General features: G+C 44.9%; 2 pseudogenes; one reads left to right on the forward strand and one right to left on the reverse strand.

The window, feature by feature from the left end:
- Window positions 1-3,680, reverse strand: part of LOC147152405 (uncharacterized) — a 56,215-nt pseudogene extending 52,535 nt beyond the window's left edge.
- A 1,766-nt stretch (window positions 3,681-5,446) lies between these two features.
- LOC147152406 (uncharacterized) overlaps window positions 5,447-20,480 on the forward strand; it is a 91,439-nt pseudogene continuing 76,405 nt past the window's right edge.

Genomic DNA, 20,480 nt, shown 5'->3' on the forward strand with positions numbered 1-20,480 from the left:
CTATACCACCTACCAGTGGTACTGAAGTAACACATTTAGTCTTGGATGAAGACTGCATTTAATCATTATTTATTATACCTTTGCTGTTTTTACTTTTCTCTCTATTAATCTGTACTGAGCACTTGCTTATTTACTGTCCTTGGCTGGTTGCCGTTAACTGAGGTGGGATTGCTCGTTAATGTGCACCATTTAAGAACTTAATCTCTGTGCACTACTTTTGATAATTAATAATAATAATTTCAGTTGGCATAGCCAGTTAGCATGGCATTTTTTGTCCTCTTCTGCTGTGCTATGTTTAGTTATTCATCAACTACTTTAATGATTGAATTTTAAAAATTAATTTAATATACTATTTGCAATCAACCAGGGACATACTGGGCTGGAAATTGAGCTTGGGAATTTGAGATGGAAAGGCCACCTGTGCGTTTGGCCAAAGGACATTTTTTGTTGCTCCTGCTGTGTGCTGAGGCCTTGAATAGTAATTATTTAAAAAATTAAGTATTTTTTTTAATATGAAATGTGTATGTTAATTATTAACATTAAACAAATACTACTAATGAGTGATGGCGGTGATTTTAGGTCATATCTTTTTTGTGGTGTACTATGCATAACACGATTGCCCATAGTACGGCACCCTGCCACACATCTCTATTGTTCTGGTCATTTCTGGTTCCTGCTCCAAAATCACACCCAGTCCCTCAATACCCCTCTGCTAGTGACCTTCACCGCTGATGTTGCTGCTAATAATAATAATAATAGTAATAATCATGATAAGAATTACATTCTTAATACACAAAGGCACTCGCTGTAGGGCCAGACATAAATTAGAGAGACACACACGCACACACACACGCACACACCCACACGTACACTCACGCACACACACGCGCACACCTACACACGCACGCACACACACACACACTTTTCATAAATTTCCACAAAAATTCACCATTCAATTCTCAGTGAACAGCCACGCCATTCCCATTCAAATGTCTGCATGTTCGGTTCATTCAATACACCTCAGGGACACAATTTCAACATTCAAAAAATTCCCACATGCCAGATATTTATCCTTTTTACTATTATATTCTATCCATCCATCCATCCATTATCGATACCGCTTATCCTCACAAGGGTCGCGGGGCATGCTGGAGCCTATCCTAGTTTCAGGCAGTCGGCGGGGGACACCCTGAATAGATTGCCAGCCAATCGCAGGGCAAACAGAGACAAACATCTGCACTCACAATCACACCTAGGGGCAATTTAGAGAGTCCAATCAACTTACCATGCATGTTTTTGGAATGTGGGAGGAAACCGGAGTACCCGGAGAAAACCCACTCAGGCACAGGAAGAACATGCAAACTCCACACAGGGAGGCCGGGATCGAACCCACAACCTGTGAACTGTGAGGCGGACGTGCTAACCAGTCGACCACCGTGCCGCCCTATTATATTCTAATGTTTTCTAATTCTAAAGTTGTTTGAGAGTAGCAAGCGAGGAGATGTGAATGGTAAAGGAGTGATCCAATTATTATTTCCTTTCTCTTTCTCCTTTCTCTTTCTCCATTACTTTTAAAAAGGTCTCAAGTCAAGAAAAGTAAAATTATTTTTATTGTTATTTCCAGTGGCATATATAATTGGGTATCGGTATCATCAGCATAAAGGTGAAAACGAATGTTATATTTACATATAATATCAACAAGCGGAAGCATGTAGATGCTAAACAATACAGGTCCAAGTACCGATCCCTGCGGGACTTCACATGTAACCTTACAGAACTCAGAAGTCCCATTGCCATGAATTACATGGTGTGTCCTCTCTGATTTAACCAAGAAATTGCTGAGCCTGAAATACCAATACACGTATTTTAAGTGAGACCTTTAATAAAGTACATATCTACTACTTATTTGGCGGCTTGGTGGTGTATCCAGTCTCTTACTCCGGACCTGACTGGTGAAAGTGGTGGTAGGATACTAATTACCTGTCATGCGCGTTCATTCAAACCCAGTAGTGATTTGGTATGATATTACTTAACCATATATCATGTTCGACTGGTTCCACTGGTTCAAAGTCCACAAGTGCGACTTCTATATCACTGCCATCAATTATTTCATAGCCCCCGCGATCGTCTGTGTCTGTCATTTCGGCTCGAGAAAAAATTCTGGGATATCCTCCAAGGGCTCGGAACACCATCACATGTATTAAACTGATGCATTTCATTGGCTAAGAGACAGAGAGTTGGATTACAAAAAAGAAAATTACGTATACATTCTCCTGGCTCTAATAGTAGAAATGTTATAACTGGTTGTTTACGTGATGTATCAGTTGCTCCTGCAGTTGTTATGGTCCTTTTATGCTTTGTCCTTTACGATGTCATATAGGCTTGAAGTCTTACAGTTTAAGTCACAACATTACAAACCTTTACCCAAGCCACTACACTCCCCACCTTTCTACACCTCGTTCACTGCGTACTTCTTCACTTAGTACCGTTCATCCCGTTTCTTCTAGTTTACATTCCTCACTATCTGTACTCCCAATCCCTCGTGTCTTGTGTGCGTCCCAACCTCTATGGTGGCAGGCTGATGGGGCAGGGCCCCTTCCCGGCGCCTCAGCAAATGCGGCCCCCTGTCCCGATGCCTCAGCAGTGCCAGACTCCCTTCCCGGCACCTCGGCAACTACAGGCTCCCATGCAAGTTCCTCTGCACCCGGTGCCTCAGCAGTGCCATGCCCTCTTTCCATCACCTCGGCAACTACAGGCTCTCATGCCGGCTCCTCTGCAGTGCCAAGCCCTCTTCCTGGCATCTCAGTAACTACAGGCTCCCATGCCGGTTCCTCTGCAGTGCCAGGCCCTCTTCCCGGCACCTTGGCAACTACAGGCTCTTATGCCGGCTCCTCTGGAGTGCCAAGCCCCCTTCCCGGCACCTCGGCAACTACAGGCTTCCATGCCGGTTCCTCTGCAGTGCCAGGCCCTCTTCCCGGTACCTCAGCAAATGCAGGCCCCCATCCTAGTTCCTCAGCACCAACAGACTCTGACGGATTCTGCTACGATGGCGCAAGGCCTTCAACTGCCCTCTTATTCTGCTTCGGCGGTGCAAAGCCTTTGGCTGCCCTTTGACTTGGCTTCGGCAGCGCAACCTTTATGACTGCACTTGGATTCTGCTACGATGGCTCCGGCAGCGCAACCTCTGCGGCTGCCCTTGGATTCTGCTACGACAGCTCCGGCAGCGCAACCTCGGGGGCTTCCTTTAGATTCTGCTACAATGGCACAAGACCTTCGGCTGCCCTCTGACTCAGCTCTTGTGGCGCAACCTCTGCGGCTGCTCTTGGATTCTACTACAGCGGCGCAAGGCCTGAGGCTGCCTTCATCCCCTGTGTGGCCCCCTGGACGCCCACAGGACTGGCTCCGCCAAGACCCTCTTGTCTGGCCTCCGGGTTGCCCACCAGACTTGTCCAGCCAAGACCTTCTCGTCTGGCCTCCTGGACGCCCACCATACTGGTCCCACCAAGAACCTCTGATCTGGCCTTCAGGAGGGCCACTAGATTGTCCCTGCCACAACCCTCACGTCTGGCCTCCGGGTCGCCCACCAGATTGTTCCCGCCACGATCCTCTTGTCTGGCCTCCGGGTTGCCCGCCGGACTGCTTGTGCCAAGAGTCTCTTGTCTGGCCTTCTGGACGCCCATCGGACTGGTTCTGCCGGGGAACCTCTTGTCTGGCCTTCTCCGATCTGTTCTTGATTTTGGTTTTGATTTAGATTTTAGTTTCATGTTTTCTAATTGTTTTTTTCTTTTTTTTTGTTTGTTTTCTTTAATTTTCTTTGTGACCTTGTTTCTGTTGTTGTTTTAGATTCTGGGCACCACGTGGTGCCCCTTGAGGGGGGGGGGTACTGTTATAACTGGATGTTTACGTGATGTATCAGTTGCTCTGCAGTTGCTATGGTCCTTTTATGCTTTGTCCTTTACGATGTCATATAGGCTTGAACAGTTTAAATCTTTGAGTTACACAGTGACACATTGTCAGTACGTCAAACCTTCTTGGAGTGAGGTTGCACTCTCTTCCCGCCCTGATCTCTGTTGTTACTTTGTATTTTCTTGATAAAGACTTTTTATCCTCCAACGTCCGTGTCATATCTGTGAATGGGTCTAAATCCCGATCCACACATCACAAGAAAGATGCAACAGCGCTCCTGGCTCTAGTGGTAGAAACACAGTTGTGCGCTCCCTCACTTAATGGGTTAAGCTGTTGCGCTACGTCTTTTTCAAGAATTTTCACAATAAAAGGTAGATTTGAAACCGGCTTGACTGAGACTCTCTGGGCCGTGGTTTGGTCACTTATATAGAGGTTGAATAACAGCAGTCTTAAAAGCTGCTGGTACAGTGCCCGAGGTGAGTGATAAATTAGTAATATTTAAGATGGAGGTTCTTAGGGTTGTAAAGAGTTGCACCAGAACCTTTCACCATGCTGTTAGGCTTCTGACCTTGACATACCCCATGCCCATAGTTCAAAAGCTGCCTCCAAGTCTGCAAGATAAATGGCCATCCAAGCCCGATACAAGTCAGCAAACTCAGCCGGAAAACACATCTGAACCACAGCCTCAGCCCCAAGACAACACGCCACCCGAGGTAACATCTCTGTTACTAGATCTACAGTGAAGGCTGTCCACCGCATTCTTGCTCAAAAGTATTGTCAGGTTCAGTCATCCTAGAACATTCAATAAAACATCACACAAGGAAGGAAGACAAGAGAGTTTAACACTTTTTCACTCGCGAGGAGAACGGACAGAGATGTGCTTTGTTAGAAACCTCCTACCGCTGTACACACACTCTGCCGTGGCCTTTCTTTTTATTTACAAGGGATGGTTCCTGGTCACACAGACAGTTGTTCTAAGGGTTAGGAGGGAAAAAAAATCACAGATAGGAATGCTTGCACTGACAATAATATAAACACAAAAATGTTTTAACAGACAACTGCAGTTTGTTCCAGCCATTCTCTTGAGATAAGGGCACAATTCCTTATCTGTAGCTGCAGCATGACTTGTACTGTCAAATAAATTCCTTGAATACCATAAGAGTAAATATGGGATAACGTATGAACAATTATTTACATTTAATTATAATTACAATTATACATCATACATTACATCATGTTCAAGTTTCCCCTAAAGGCCAACCAGAACGCCCTGTTAGGATGTACGCAATCGGTGATGATCAGTGCAATAGCTCACTGGCTTGTCCCAAAGTCTTTTAGCTCTTTGGGATCAAGGGTATCGCTCTGACATACCATATGAGAATGTGCACTGGTCTAACTTAAATGCTTAGCAAGGAAAGAAATGAAACATTAATGAAATATGCCTGAAATTGCTCTTGCTCACACTCACTGAAAACAACCTGCGCCTCTCTTTCCAAAGTATGATCCAGATGCTCACATTGCAGTTTTACTGGGCAGAGACATGGACAAATCTACAAAAGCACAGCAGCAGGTCAATGGACCCCACAATGCTCCCTTTGGATCCACCCTGGGTGTAGGCTGGGTAATTGTTGGTGTTTAGAGATTTTGGTTCAGTTCAGAGTTAGGTTAGGTTTCAGTTAACTGGGAACCTTTCTTCTAATACAGGGGTGCCCACACTTTTTCAGCCTGAGAGCTACTTATGACATGACAGAGTCAAAATGATCTACTACCTACTAAAAATGCAAAACACATTATTTATAAATATATTGAGAATAATTTTTATATGTACCGTATATGCTTGTGTACTTTGCATGACTGCATCAACTGATATAGCACAATACAACAACAAAAAATGTTTTGTAATTACCTTACTCTGATGACTTGCACTGAATGGAATCAGCCAGGGACACAAAGTCCGGACAGTAGCTGCTGATAGCCAGCCTCAAGCAGATTTGATAAAATAATAAAATAAATTAATGAAACACTGCAACAGAGCACCATGAAATAATTAATAAAATAGTGAAATAATTACATATATTTTTACATATAATTGTTGATAATTAAATAAATTAATGACACATTTAAGGAAGCATTCACGGTTCTACATTTTACCTAGGTCTGTGACAATTTGGAGACATCTGTAACAGCCCAAGACCGACAAACAAGTATCTTATACCCACAGGCTAAATCTTACAGTTTTTACTTAATTTTGAAATAGGCCGACATTTATGGTCTTTTTGTAGAGGTCATATTTGAACACTCCTAGAGATTTTAACCGATCGTCTACAAACTTTAGGTGTTTTGCCTAGACATGCTAAAAAAGAAAAGTTATTGCAAGACTTTTATTACATTGCACGCTGTTGCCGTGGTGATCAGCCAATTTGCTAAGACAAATTACGCTGTTTTTGACAATCTGAACCTAGGCGAAAACTCATGCAGCTTTGGACATACATCGGACCAGGCATAAATACAGACAATGTTTACACGTATTTTCCTATATGTGCAAGTACCCCGATTTGCAAGTACCCGACTTGCAAGTACCCCAATTTGGCCAGGGTTGCGAGGGCCCGTTATAGCTGCTCGCAGCTGTAGTTAATATTATTCTCCGTAAAGACTCAAATTTTTCAGGGACTAAACTTGAACGAAAACTCACCAAACTTTGCACACACATCGGGCCTGGTGAAAAAATTTGATATTTTGAAGTCGCAATACTCGAGTACTCAAAAACGGGGTCTGCGGGACCCCCAAGAAACCCTCGATGCTTTCATCAAAGGAAAGTCCCGGTAAGTTTGACCTACGTTTACGAAACCTGGGAGGCATGTGTAGCACCCTCAGACCTACAAAAATTATTTGGTCCCCATGCCTGAACATGTACAGGGGTCTGCAGGGACCCCAAGAACCCCTCGATTTTGTTATCAAAGGAAAGTCCTGGTAAGTTTGACCTGCGGCTATGAAAACTGGGAGGCATGTGTAGCACCTCCAAACGTACAAAATGTCAATGACCCATGCCCGAACATGTGCAGGAAGTGAGTTATGAGGATTCTCAAGTAGAACGTTAGCCCTTTTGTGAACATATACAGGGGTCATACATTTGCCCCCAAGTCCGAGATGGTTCACCCGATTGACTTCAAATTTGAGTTGTACCATCTCATTACATGGGACGACAATAGGGAAAAATATTTTACGTTTTCGAAACACTGAAACACTATATGACTGGGGCTGAGCATCAAATTTTGCGTTTCATAATTCCTGCTTAGCGAAGGGTTCTAGGTTGTACGATTTACCTACATCTATGAAAAGTTGCTGGTTTATGTAACAGCCTAAGACCTAAAAAATGTCTTTGATAGCCATGTGCTAATAAACCTTAAAGGAAGTAATCAATTTTGAATTTACTTTGGAATTATCGCAACTTTTTGTGACTTTCATAGTGGTCATATTTTAACGAACTCCTCCTAGAGTATTTGTCTGATCCTCTTCAAACTTTGCATGCTTCATCTAAAAATGTTTAAGGTGAAAAGTTATTGAAATCTTTTTATGTCGTTGTCCGGGAAGTGAGTTATGAGTATTTGAAAGTACAACTTTGGACCATTTGTTTACATTTACGAGGGTCATACATTTGCCCCCAAGTTCGAAATTGTTAACCTGATTGACTTCAAATTTGGGTTGTACCATCTCATCATGTTAGAAAATACTAGGGAAAAATGTTTTACGTTTTTGAAACACTAGATGACGGGGGCTGAGCATCAAACTTTGCGTTTCATAATTCCTTTTTAACGAAGGATTCTGGGTTGTACGTTTCACAAACATCTATGAAAATTTGGTGGTATATGTAACAGCCTAAGACCTACAAAACGTACTTTTTTAGCCGTGTGCTAAACCTAACAGGAAGTCAACCATTTTGAATTTACACTGGAATTGTCGCAACTTTTTGGGATTTTCATAGTGGTCATATTTTAACGAACCCCTCCTAGAGCATTTATCTGATCTTTAAACTTTGTATGCTTCATCGGAAGATGTTTAAGATGAAAAGTTATTGAAATCTTTCATTTTGTTGTACGATGTTGTAGTGGCGATGTGCGGTATATCATGCCATAACTTCCGGTTCCGGCACCGCGCGAGTGGCAGCCCGCTCATCGGTGAGCCTTTTCGTGTGTTTTTGTTCCTTAATATTACTCTACCTCATACCTTTTTCATATAGTCGTAACTTGCGTAGCAATGAACACCCAAACTGCGGTATTCTTGCTGCTGCTGGTGGCTATTTTTTGCGCGATCGTGTCCGGCGACTTGGCTCGGAGCAGCGCCCCCATTGTCTACAGCCGGAATCAGCTGTTAGCACTCCGTGCTAAGCCTACGCCGGCTCCCGGGGCGAGACCCGATATCCCCCGTGAGCTGAGGAGGAAGAGACGGGGATCTCATGCGGGGGTTAAACGCCGGGAAAGGAGGAGACGATACCGTCCCGTCCTCCCGTCTGTTATCATGGGGAATGTTAGATCTCTCCCCAACAAGATGGACGAGCTAGCGGCGCTTACCCGCATGAGAGGGACTTCCGGGAGGCTAGCCTGATGCTATTCATGGAGTCGTGGCTAAGAGCGCTAACGCCGAACGCGGTCGTAGAATTGGACGGCTTCCAAATCATACGCGCGGACAGGACGCTGGAGAGTGGAAAGAGGGAAGGAGAAGGGCTGGCTGTGTTTGTGAACGATAGATGGTGTAATCCTGGGCACATCATGATTAAGGAGCAGCTTTGCAGCAGGGAGATTGAGCTGCTAGCTGTTGGCATGAGGCCATTCTACATCCTGCGAGAGTTTAGTCATGTGATCGCGGTGACCGTCTACGTCCCACCAGCTGCCAGCAGCGACACAGCCTGTGATGTCTTGACTGCAGCAGTGAGCAGGCTACAAACACAGCACCCAAATGCCCTGATACTCATCTCTGGTGACTTCAATCATGCCTCCCTTCCTCCACCTCTGCCTTCATTCACACAGTATGTCACCTGCCACACCAGAGACAATAAAACACTGGACCTTTTCTATGCCAACACCAAGGAGGCATACACATCACTGCCCCTCCCCCCGCTGAGCAAAGCTGATCACAACCTGGTGGCTCTCCAGTCTGTGTACAAACCTCTGGTCCGCAGGCAGCCAGCTGTGACCCGCACAGTTCAGAGATGGTCTGGAGAGGCCGAGGAGGCCTTAAAGGACTGCTTCAGCACAACTGTGTGAGAAGTATTCAGCAATGCTCACGGGGAAGACATTAGTAGTCTAATGGCAGGGGAGTCTGGAGGGGCCTGAAGACCATCTCAGGCCACGGACAACCCAAGACCCGGAGTGGGGGGGACCTGCAGTGGGCAAATGAGCTGAACCTCTTTTTCAATAGGTTCGATCAGATGCCTGCCCCCACTCAGTCTCTCCTGCTGCAGCCTCCACCTAGTCCTACTGGGCGTGTCACCCCCTCCCCCTTTTCTCCACAGTCTCCAGCTCCCAGCTACACTAGTAGCCACCACTCCCTCCTGCCCAGCCTTGGCCTTCACAACATCTCAGGTGAGGAACCAGCTGAAGAAGATGAAGGCGAGGAAGGCAGCGGGTCCAGATGGCATCAGCCCCCAGCTCCTCAAATCCTGCGCAGACCAGCTGTGTGGAATTATTCAGCACATGTTCAACCTGAGCCTGAAGCTGGGCAGGGTCCCCCAGCTATGAAAAACATCCTGCCTGGTCCCGGTGCCAAAGACCCCCCACCCGAAGGGGCTCAACAGCTTCAGACCGGTGGCGCTGACGTCTCACCTGATGAAGACCCTGGAGAGACTGGTCCCCGTCCACCTGCGCCCCCTGGTGAGCTCCTCAATGGACCCACTCCAGTTCGCATATCAGCCTGGCATCAGTGTGGATGATGCCATCATCTACCTCCTCCACACTTCACTCTCCCACCTGGAGAAGGCGGGGAGCACTGTGAGGATCATGTTCTTTGATTTCTCCAGTGCTTTCAACACCATCCACCCCACCCTACGGGGAGACAAGCTGGAGCGGGCGGGGGTGGCCCACCACCTCACCACATGGATCCAGGACTACCTCACAAACCGGCCACAGTATGTGAGGACACAGGGCTGTGTGTCTGACGTGCTCCTCTGTAGCACGGGGGGCCCACAGGGAACTGTCTTGGCTCCCTTCCTGTTCACCCTCTACACCTCGGACTTCAACTACAACACCCCTACCTGTGACCTCTAGAAGTTCTCTGACAACTCTGTGATTGTCGGCCTCATCACAGGCGGAGATGATCGGGAGTACAGAGAACTTACTCAGGGTTTTGTGGACTGGTGCCAGCAGAACCGCCTCCTGATCAATGCGGGGAAATCCAAAGAAATGGTGGTGGATTTCGGTAGGCGCCAGCACTCTTCACCTGCACCAGTGAATATCCGGGGAACAGATGTTGAGAGACTCTCAACTTACAAGTACCTGGGTGTTCATCTGAACAATGAACTGGACTGGAATGACAACACAGACGCCCTCTATAGGAAGAGTCAGAGCAGACTCTTCCTACTCAGGAGACTGAGGTCTTTTGGGGTTCAGGGGTCACTCCTCAGGAAGTTTTATGACTCGGTGGTTGCATCGGTCGTTTTCCAGGGAGTGGTCACCTGGGCAGGCGGCGTCTCGGCCCGGGACAAGAAGCGGCTGGACAAACTGGTCAGGAGGGCCGGCTCTGTCCTGGGCTGCTCCCTGGACTCTGTGGACTCGGTGGGGGACAGGAGGATGTTGGCCAAGCTGTCATCAATGCTGGACAACCCGGACTACCCCCTCTAGGGCACCCTAACAGCACTCCACAGCTCCTTCAGTGACAGACTGTTACACCCTCGCTGTGCAAAGGAGAGATTCTGCCGTTCCTTCTTGCCTGCTGCTGTCAGACTCTTTAACAAGAACATTGTGTAGTCTCTACAAACTGGCGGACATTAGTGCAATTGTGCAGTCCTGCACCTGAGCTCATATCGTGCAATACCCAACATTCCCCACTACTGTAATACCGTGCAATACTCAACATTCCCCACTACTGTTAGTCAAGTTTTATTTTTATCCAATGCTGTCCCTGCTGCCGACCCTGTGTGACCTATATCTTTGCTGCTGTAACAATGAAAATTTCCCCACTGTGGGATCAATAAAGGCATTCTTATCTTATCTTATCATGAAAACTGATGCTGTTTTGGAGGGTCTAAACCTTGGCTAAAACTCATGAAACTTTGCACACATCACACCTTCCCTGAAAATATATATTTGAGAGATTTCTTGTGCTTTATTCCCCCCCAAAAAGCTCGGTAGTGCCACCTACTATTTGTTTACCAAGCATTCCCAGATGTACGACAGCTGTAAAAACTGGAAGGCATATGTAACAGACCAAGATTTTAAACAATGTTTTTAAGAGTCATGTGGAAAATTAACAGGAAAACCCCCATTTTAACTTTATTTGAAAGTTTGCGCCATTTTTTTCCTTTTATAGAGGTCATATTTGAACTTACTCCTCCCAGAGAATTTATCAGATTGTTTCCAAACTTCCTGTGTTTCATCTAAATATGATGAAAATGTATTGAAAGCTTTTAATTTCATCGCACGCTTTTGCCACTGCGATGCAATGTTTATAAAGTAAAAAGGTTAACGTTTTCGAGTGTCCAAACCTGTGCGAAAACTCGCACACACATTAGACATGGCATATAAATAAAAACTGTAACTTGATCCTCCTACACCTATTTAAGGAAGAATTCACCGTTCTACATTTTACCTAGGTCTGTGAAAATTTGGAGACATTTGTAACAGCCCAAGACCTACAAAAAAGTATCTTATAGCCATGGGCTAAATCATACAGGAAGTCCGCCATTTTTACTTAATTTTGGAATAGGCCGACATTTCGGGCCTTTTTGTAGAGGTAATATTTTAACAAGAGATTTTATCCTAATCAGAAATTATTATCAATATTATTATTATTATTATTATTATTATTATTATTATTATTATTATTATTATTATTATTATTATTATTATTATTGGGGCCCGAGCAGCGACCGCTGCGATGTCCCTATTGTATTTGTAGAAATCATTATTATTTGTTATTTTTCTGACCAAATGATCGCATTTTTAACCCCCTAAACATGCACGAAAACTCACCAAACTTTGCAGTCCCGTTTACGTTGACTTTAAAGACGCAAATGAAATGGCTCTGTAGCGCTACCTAGAGTGGCCCGTTTGACCTAGGCCTACAAAAATTTGCAGGCACGTGTAGCACCCCGAGACGTACAAAAAAAGTCCGTTGCAGCATTAGTCTAAAGTGTACAGCAAGTGAGCTATGAATTTTTGAATGTCCAATTTTTTACCATTTTTTGACATTTACAGGGTGCATACTTTTGCACCCATAGCCTGAAAGATCATTTCAATTGACTTCAAACTTTGGATATATAGTCTTAAAACCTGGGGTAAACACTGGGAACATTTTTTTGGCGTACATTTTTTCCTTCGCCATACAGGAGAAAAAACAGTATAACTCCCCTGCACATGCTCCAAAAAATCCCAAACTTCACCAGTACGACCTTTAGACATCTATATGATAATATTCTATCATACATATAGTGCCACCTAGTGGTGACAAAAATTGTCATTTTTTTTACATTTCTATTTACTGCACGGAGTCCGTTGATCAAATTTGACTGAAAATTTGTCAGAAATGCCTCAAGAGGTTGATCTTCCTCTCCACTGAATATTGTAAATTTTTGATGAAGGGCGTGGCCTTGATGCTGCCTCAAACCCTGATCAATCAATCAATCAATCAATCACATTTTATTTATATAGCACTTTTCATACATAAAAATGCAACTCAAAGTGCTTTAAAAAATTCAAAGCAAAACATAGAATTATCTTCAATCAAAAGAAAAGCTAAATTATTTAAAAGTTGTTGAAAGCCAAACTAAAAAGGTGTGTCTTGAGCTTCCTCTTAAAAATATCAACAGTCTCTGCAGACCTGACGTCCTCTGGCAGGCTATTCCAAAGGTGAGGACCAAAACGGCTGAATGCAGCCTCGCCATGCATTTTGGTCCTCACCCTTGGAATAAATAAAAGGCCGGCGCCAGAGGACCTCAGGATCCGCGAGGGCTGGTATGATAAAAGCAAATCAGATAAATAAGATGGCCCAAGACCATTAACACATTTATAAACTAATAAAAGTACTTTAAAATCGATCCTGAAACACACAGGGAGCCAATGCAGCAATTTCAAAACTGGCGTAATGTGCTCCCGCCCTCTGGTTCTCGTCAGCACCCGAGCGGCTGAATTCTGCAGTAGTTGCAGTGGTGAAATGCTCTTTTTCGGGAGGCCAGAGAGCAGGGCATTACAGTAATCTAAACGACAGGAAATAAAAGCATGCATCAGCACTTCCGTGTTAGCCTGAGAGAGAAACGGGCGGACTCTGGCGATATTCTTAAGGTGATAAAAACCAATCTATGTTACATTTTTAATATGAGGAATAAAACTGAGCTCAGAGTCAAAAATGACGCCAAGGTTCTTCACACAATGTGAGGGATTAAAAATGTGTAGTTTTGGTAAAAGCTTCTCTCTCTGACCTTCGGGACCGATAACTAAAACCTCCGTCTTGTCCTGATTGAGCTGTAGGAAATTATCTGCCATCCATGACTTGATATCTAAAGTGCAATTTAAAAGGGTATCAATGGGTCCTGTGTCATCAGGAGACACGGCAATATACAGCTGCGTGTCATCAGCATAGCTGTGAAAGCTGATGCCGTGTCCCCTGATGACATCCCCGAGGGGAAGCATATAAAGATTAAAAAGTAGGGGGCCTAAAATCGAACCTTGAGGAACCCCACATTTAATTTCATGGGTTTTGGAGGAACAAGTATCCATACTTACAAAGAAATATCGGTCTGTGAGATAGGAATAAAACCAGTCAAAAACAGTACCAGAGATGCCCACTAGATTTTTAAGTCTATTTAATAAAATTTGGTGATCTACTGTATCAAAAGCAGCGCTTAGATCCAGTAGCACCAAGACTGTGAGTTTTCTCACGTCTGCAGTGCACCTAATATCATTTAAAATCCTTAAAAGAGCAGTCTCCGTACTGTGGTTCATCCTAAAACCAGATTGATATTTCTCCAAAATATTATTTGTATTTAAAAAATGATTCAACTGGATGAAAACCAGTTTTTCTAAAATCTTACTTAAAAACGGTAAGTTGGATACGGGTCTGTAATTATTAAAAACGCTCGGGTCAGAACTGCTCTTCTTCAGAAGGGGCCTCACCACCGCCGTTTTAAAGGCAGCGGGGAAGACGCCCGTCTGAAGAGAGCAATTGACTATATTTAAAATTTGTTCTTCAAAAAATCCATAAAATGTCTTAAAAAGAAATGTGGGAATTGGATCCAAAAGGCAGGTTGTTGGGTTTTCCTGGGAGAAAACTCGAACAAGTGTCCTTGCATCAACCAGGGCAAAACTTTCCAGTGTTTCCTCGTGTAAATATGATTGTCCAGGTTTATTAAAACTTGTGTTTTGATGGGCTAAAAGACTGGATCTTATGTCATTGATTTTACTTCTGAAGTGGTCTGCAAAGTCCTCACAGAGAGCGTCTGTTGGTCTCTGTGGGGACTTATTAAAATCAGAACTAGTTAAAAGTTCAAAGGTGGAGAAGAGAACTCTGGGGTTGTTTTTATTGACTGTAATGAGGTTTGAGAAATAGGAAGATCTTGCCAGTTTTACTGTTTTATTGTAGGATTTCAGTTGTTCGCATAAAATTTCATAGTGTACTGTAAGTTTACTTTTTCTCCACCTCCTCTCTGCAGTCCTGCAGTTTCTCTTTGATATTTTGATAGCATTGTTTCGCCACGGGGGTACAGTCTTTGTTTTTGTTGTTTTAATTAAAAGTGGAGCTACTGAATCTAATGATGATTTAAGATGTAGGTTAAAATTGTCAACAATAAGATCACAGGGTGCAGGTAAAATGTCAGCAGGAGTGCTTTTTAAGATCTCGATAAAATTTGCAGCCACCTCAGAAGATAGGTAGCGTTTCTTCACTGTTCTAACCGAGACTGCTAGATGGTTAAAACTGGCAATGTTAAAATAGACACAGTAGTGGTCTGACACTGCAAAGTCAACAACAGAGGACACACCAGCAGACAAGCCATAGGTTATAACCAAATCCAGGGTGTGTCCTCTGTTGTGAGTTGGCTGCAAGACGTGCTGTTTAAAATCCAAGCAGTTTAAAAGGTTTGAAAAATCTCTGGATAGTGGGTCCGAGATGTTGTCCATGTGTATATTAAAATTGCCAGTTATTAATATCCTGTTATAACTGGAATATAAAATGGATAAGAATTCTGAAAATTCTGTAATAAAAGAAGTGGAATGATGGGGAGGTCTATAAACGGTAATGCAGAGAATAGGGGGACTGCTAAAAACAAAGGCATGGTGTTCAAACGATAAATAGCTGCTAAAAATGATCTCCTTTGATAAAAGAGTATTAATAAAAATTGATGCAGTCACGCCTCCTCTTTTGCCATCCCTTGTAGAAAATAAAAAGTTAAAATTCGGTGGGCAAGCCTCGATGAGAGCAACTGGAGCATCTGTACCAAGCCATGTCTCAGACAAAAGTATACCATGTAAATTATTGTCTAAAATCAGGTCGTTTATGATAAAAGTTTTGTTTAAAAGGGAGCGCACGTTCAGCACGGCCAGCACGGCCATATTAATTATTGTGCTGGACGTGCGCTCATGGTGGTGCGAATGAGCAGTATTAACATATACTAGATTACCACTGTTAAAACCACGTTGTTTATGTGTGCAAGGGAAGCGTTTGCCGGTGATGGTTTCAATGGGAAAGTTGTCCGATAGTGGTAATGATAATGAGGGCCTGCAGGGGGAGCTAGTGAGGGTGGTGGTACTGTGAGCAGCTGGTATTGGCCTGTAAGTGATGGTAGTGACATTGTCATTGCAGCGTTTATGAGTAGAAGAAGAAATATGGTTGGTAAACAAGAGTCAGCTGGGAGTGGAATTGGTTACGACATGGTGGATGTTAGTGGCTAAAATCTTGCTACCAAGAGAGTTCGGATGAACACCATCCGGCTGGTAAAAAGACGGGCGATTCCAGAATAGGTTAAAATTGTCAATAAAAGCAAAGTCAAGGTGGCCACAAGTGCGTAGGAGCCTCGTGTTCAAGCTTAAAAGGCGGCTGAAGCGCTCGACTCCGCGAGACAATGCCGGCAAAATGCCACTCACCCAGACCGACAGACCGCAGGTTCTTAACAAGGCAAAGAGAGTTTCTCTTCGTCTGCTCAGACTGTCGGCGTATTGTCTCGTTTGTCCCAACGTGAACGATGAGCCGGGTTATGGATGATGGCAGAGAGTCAAGAACACCCGGCAGGATGTTAACTATGTACATGACTTTCGCTCCGGGAAAACAGCGGGTGACGGAGCCGGGATAGTGAGTACGTCTAATGGTGCTGTCGCCAATTATAACGATGGTCGGTGGGTGACGTGAGGAGGGAACGCCAAGGGACTCACCACCGGCGGGAGATTCACGACCCCACTGTCCAGGATGGCTCCGCCGAGGCCGAGTGAAAACAGTGGATGACACCGGTGAGTGTCGCCGATGATGCTGGTGATGTCGACCACTCGTGTATCGGGACACCGCGTCCCGGGGCAGCCTGACGCGCGAGTGGACGGCCGGGTCACCAGCGGACCCGCCCAACATGGGGTTCCCGGCCGAGGTCGTCGCCGTGGGTGGCGGGGAATCCGAGGGAGCCCCTGGGAGCACAGCCCCAGCATCGGACGCAGCAGTCGGTGTCTCCGACTGCTGTAGTGCAGTGATGGGAACAGGAGACTCACTCGCCAGGGCGGCGAACCGATTCCCCAGGACCAGTTGGGGGCGGTGGGGTGGCTCCCCGGCCCTCCGGCCGCGGGACACCACCTCGACCCAGGTGTCACTCTGCAGCGGTGTCGAGCAGGATGGCCCCGGGCAGGCAATTGGATCCCACCTCGCCGTGTCCGAGAGGCCAGCCGCCTCAGCCGTCATTGTCGCCGACAGGATTTCACGAGCGCGCCTCCTCATGACCACCGCGGAGAGTTTGGGGAAACGGGTCGCGAAGCAAGAGATGACCGATTCCTTCTCATGGAGCTCCTCTGAGAGACGACGAATATCCCTTCTTAGGTCAGAGATTGTTTTATTTGCCTTCTCCAGCAGGCCATTGTGTTCGTCGCTGTCGTCTGAAGGCATTTTAATACACTAGCACCAAGCTAGCCCCAAGCTAGCCCGTTTCCGTCTCAAGCTAGCTGTATGCTAGTCCGCGAGATCAAGCGACCCAGAGATTAACAAAAATTTAAAGATAAATAAATAATAATAAAAAATAAGATAAAAATAGTCTCCAAAAATAAAAAAAAATAAAAAGTAAAAACGCAATGCGCAGGTGAGGTAGACTCGAAGGAGAAAGTGCAGAAGTGCAATCGTTACCATCCACGTCCAAACTCTGACGTGATTATACAACGTGACAATAAATGCTGTTTTAACTTGACTCAGATCATCCAAACTTCTCAAAATTTTTCATATTTGATGATAGCCAAGGGCTGAAGACATCTACAAACTTATTTTTCATTATAATGGTAGCGCCACCTAGTGGCTCAAGGAAATACATGTTTTTTTATTTGATTTTTTTTATCAGCAGCAGGTTGACCGGATGCACCTCATCTTTGCTCGGAAGAGTGTTTAGGACTTCCTAATATTAAAATACAAAATTTGGAAAATCTGTTACCATGGCAACACTCAGTTCACCAAAAAAACAGCGCTCATTTTCAGGGTCTGAACATACGTCAGGCCTGGCAAAATCATCACTATGTTTTTATTTTTTTTGAGCAATTTGTAAAAAATGGCTCACTAGGCCCCCCTAGATTTTTTTATAATTCAGCCCCGGTTGTAATTTTTACCTAGATTGATGAAAATTGTGTTGTATATGTAACAGTTCAAGGCCTACAAAAACGTCTCTTAGAGCCATATGCTAAACCAAACAGAAAAGTCAGCCATTTTGAATTAAGTTTAAAGTAAACGTTTTGCTCTGATTACAATAGCTGCCACCTAGGATCACGAAAATGTGGTGGTGTATGTAACAGTTCAAGGCCGACAAAAAAGTCTCCTAGAAATATAGGCTAAACCAAATAGGAAGTCCGCCATTTTGAATTAACTTTAAAGTATTAATTTGCTCTGAATACATTAGATGCTGGAACTTGACCCACGTGATAATTTCTTCTAAAAAATTACTCACTTTTGATAATAGTCAAAGCCTGAATAAATCTACGAACTTATTTTGCATCGTAGTGGTAGCGCCACCTGCTAGATAAAGAAACTACATGTTTTATTATTTAATGTTTTTCTACTTGCCGGGCTACCTCAAAATTGCTCAGAAGAATGTGTAGACCTTCCTAATTAAAAAAATATGAAGTTTGTGATTTTTCGTGAAAAGCTGTTGCCATGGCAACAGGCAGTTTGCCAATAAAACAATGCTGAATTCGCTGGTCTCAACATGCACGAAATCTCACGTAAATTTGCGCACACGTCAGGCCTGGTTAAGTCATTAATATTTTTCTATTTTATCATGCATTTGCAAAATGCACATGCAAAAAATTGCTCTCTAGCACCACCTAAATTTTTTGGAAAAATCATCCCTGGTTGTACGTTTCACCTACACTATGCAAATTTTGTGCTATATGTAACAGGTCAAGGACTACAAAAAAGCCTCTTGGAGCCATATGCTAAACCTAAAAGGAAGTCCGCCAGTTTGAATTTACTTGACAATTCAGTGTCACATTCACTTTCAAGGCTGCTGTAACATGATACACATGATAATATCTCGTGAAAATTTCACACATTTGGCTTCCGCACCACGGTACTTGCAAACGATTTGCTTTTTTGCACTTTTTCCTTCGAGTTTACCTCACCTATGCAGTGCGTTTTTACTTTTTTTGATTTTTTTTTTTTTTACTTGGATACTCTTATCTTATTTTCATTTTACACTTTTTGAAGTCAGTGAATCGCGTTTGATCTCACGAACTAGCATACAACTAGCATATGTCGCCAACAGCCTAGCTTGAGGCTAGTTAATTAGAATGACTATAGACGACAGCGACGACCACAATAGCCTCTTGGAAAAGGCAAATAAAACAATCTCTGACCTGAGAAGGGATATTCGTCGGCTGTCATAGGAACTCCAGGAAAAGGAATCGGTCATTTCTTGTTTTGCGACCCGTTTCTCCTAATTCTCCGCCGTGGTTATGAGAAGGCACGCTCGTGAGATCCTGACAGCGATAATGACAGCTGAGGTAGCTGACCTTTCGGACACGGTGAAGTGGGACCTGGTTGACTGCCCGGGGCCATCCCGCTCGACACCGCTGCAGAGTGACACCTGGGTCAAAGTGTTGTCCCGCGGCTGGAGGGGTGGGGGGCCACCCCACCGCCCCCAACTGGTCCTGGGGAATCGCTTTGCTGTCCTGGCGAGCAACTCCCCTGCTCCCATCGCTGCGCTCCGGCAGGAGACATTTGCTGCTGTTTTCGACGCTGGGGCTGTGGTCCTAAGGGCTCCCTCGGATTCCCCGCCGCCCACGGCGACGATCTCGACCGGGAACCCCGGAGTGGGCACGTCCGCCTGCGGCCCGGCCACCCACTCACGCGTCAGGCTACTCAAAGATGCAGTGTTGCGGTACATGAGTGGCCGACACCAATGGCGGGACTCACCACTGCCATCCTCGGCCGCCACTCGGCCTCCACGGCGCTATCCTGGACGACGGGGTCGGGAATCTCCCTCCGGCTGAGTCCCCTGGCGTTCCCTCTTCATCTCACCCACCAACCCCCGTAAGAGTCGGGGACAGCGTTATTAGACACACTCACTATCTCGGCACAATCACCCGCTGTTTTCCCGGAGCAAAAGTGAACATTCTGCCTGTTTACTCGACTCTCTTCCACCATCCATAACCCGGCTAATTGTTCACGTGGGGACGAATGAGACAGCACGCCGACAGTCGGAGCAGACGAAGAGAGATTTTCATACCCTCTTTGCCTTGCTAAAAACCTGCAGACTGTCGGTCTGGGTAAGCGGCATTTTGCCGGCGTTGTCTCGTGGAGTCGAGCGCTTCAGCCACCTTTTAAGCCTGAATACGTGGCTCCTACGCACTTGTGGCCACCTTGACTTTGCTTTTATTGACAATTTTAACCTATTCTGGAATCATCTGTCTTTTTACCAGCCGTCCATCCGAACTCTATTGGAAGCAGGATTTTAGCTGCTAACATCCACCATGCCATTATCAATTCCACTCCCAGCTCTACTCCTGTTTAACAATCACTCAACGGGTGTTACCATCTCTTCTTCTGCTCGTAAACATTGCAATGACAATTACACTACAACCACCTACTGGCCAACACCAGCTGCTCACAGTACCACCACCCTCACTAGCTCCCCCTGCAGGCCCCCATTATCATTACCACCACCGGACTGCTTTTCCATTAAAACCATCACTGGCAGA

Source organism: Filicampus tigris, chromosome 2, assembly GCF_054856515.1.
Source record: "Filicampus tigris isolate MCC_2025a chromosome 2, RoL_Ftig_1.0, whole genome shotgun sequence".
Classification (NCBI taxonomy): Eukaryota; Metazoa; Chordata; class Actinopteri; order Syngnathiformes; family Syngnathidae; genus Filicampus; species Filicampus tigris.